The 1,949-nt window shown below is 40.3% G+C and overlaps 1 pseudogene; it reads right to left on the bottom strand.

Moving 5' to 3' along the window:
* Window positions 1–678: 678 nt before the first annotated feature.
* On the bottom strand, window positions 679–1,062 carry LOC119507403 (annotated as a pseudogene).
* Between the last annotated feature and the right edge of the window lie 887 nt (window positions 1,063–1,949).

Genomic DNA, 1,949 nt, shown 5'->3' on the forward strand with positions numbered 1-1,949 from the left:
TGGCTCAACACAACACAAGGTTATTTTTCACTCATGTCACAGTCCAAGACAGACAAGTGGCTCCTCTCTAAGCAGTGATGCAGGATGCAGACTTCTGGGTTTCTGCATTCAGCTGATGACAAGCAAAGACCCTTACAGCTCTTGCAAGGTGTTTTATGGCCAAGCCTGGAAGCAGTGGGCATTACTTCAGCCCATGATCCCCTGGCCAATACCCCAACCTAATTACAAGGAATGCTGGGAATGTAATTTACCTGTGTGCTCAGAAAGAGAAAAGAGGATTGGTGAGCATCTAATTTGTTTTTTCCAAAGACATAAGAAGTCATTTATTCACTTTATAATATCCAGACATTACTCCAACACTTCTCTAAACAGAGAGATACAAATTTATATAAGGGGGTATAGGGAGTGCTCCATAACAACAATTAGTTCCCATTCCCCTTTATGCCCTATAAAACCTAGAATTCTCTCATTCTCAAAAAAAAAAAAAAAAAAAAATTCAAGAGCTAGGTAGAATCCTTTCCATTAGCTCTTGTTCTCCCCTCCCTGAATCCAGGCTACAAGAAATATTCTAGGGCACTTTTTCTCAATCTAACAGAGCATCAGAATCAACATGAGTTTTGATTTTTTTTTCCTTATGTCCCCAGGTTTATTGAAAATATTACAGCATAACAGAAAGATTCAGATGGCTCCACATAGTGTTTTGAGATTTATCCCAACCGTGGGCTGAGTGACCTGCAGTTGAGAAGGCTGCCAAAGTCCAAGACCTTCAGCATTTCCTCAGCATCAGAATCTGCTTCAGTGATCTCCTGATCCAGGACTGAGACCTCAGAAACAGAGTATCTCCCTTCTCTCCGTTGCTCCTGTAGCTTGATGGAGATGACTTTCACCGGGTTTCTCTGTATCTGCTTCATCAGATTCAGGACATAGCCTGCGACAGTGTTGCAAAACTTCTTGCTGGGAATAAGGCTTGTTTGTGTGGAAGTCCTTGCTCAGGCATGTGTAGTATTTCTCAATGACGACTTGGGCTGCATTCTTCACGGTTTTGGTGCGAACATGGTCCATATTGGCAAGTCACTGGTAAAAGAGAATTACAGACACTCAAGCCTGTCCGATCTACCAAATTAGAATTTCCTAAGATTAGATCTCATTTTTTTTTAATTTTATTTTGAAATAAATTCAAACTTATAGGAACAGTTGCAAAAACAATACAAACCCCATACACAGAACTCCAGCATACCCCGACCCTCCAACCCTGATACTCCGATCCACCAACTTTAACATCCTCTCACACCGTTTCTTTCTTTCCCTCCCTCCATCCTTCGCTCCCTATCATCCATCATCTATTGCTCTGTCTTCTGAACATATGAGAGCAAGCCGCACATATCCTTGAACAAACAATATAATTCACATATACATTTCCCATGAACAAGAACATTCTTTTATGCAATCCCATTAAGCGCAGCTAAGAAGTTCAAGAAATTCAACATTGATACAAAGCTTACATTCTATATTTCCTTTTTTTCCTTTCTTATGTCCCAGCTATGTCCCTTTGAGCTTCCTCTCCTCCATCCTCAGATCCCATCCAGGATCATCCTTGGCATTTAATTGTCATTATCTATTTAGACTTTTTTTTTTTTTCCCAATTGTGGAAACATATATACAGCTAAATCTTCCCATTCCACCCCCTCCCTAGCATTCCATTAGTGGGATTAATCACATTTAGAATGCTGCAATGCTATCACCTTCCCACCATCCATTACTGGAAATTTTCCTTCACCCCGAACAGAAACCCTACACTCATTTAACTCCCCATTGTCCTTACCCCCACTTCTCGTAACCCATACTCTACTTTTCATCTCTGTGGTCATATTCTCTGATGCTTTCTTTGTGTTTACCATGGGGCTTAAATTTAACCTCTTAAATCTATAACAATCTTGTTTTTCTTTGAT

The sequence above is a fragment of the Choloepus didactylus genome, chromosome 12, assembly GCF_015220235.1.
Source record: "Choloepus didactylus isolate mChoDid1 chromosome 12, mChoDid1.pri, whole genome shotgun sequence".
In the NCBI taxonomy this organism is placed as follows: Eukaryota; Metazoa; Chordata; class Mammalia; order Pilosa; family Megalonychidae; genus Choloepus; species Choloepus didactylus.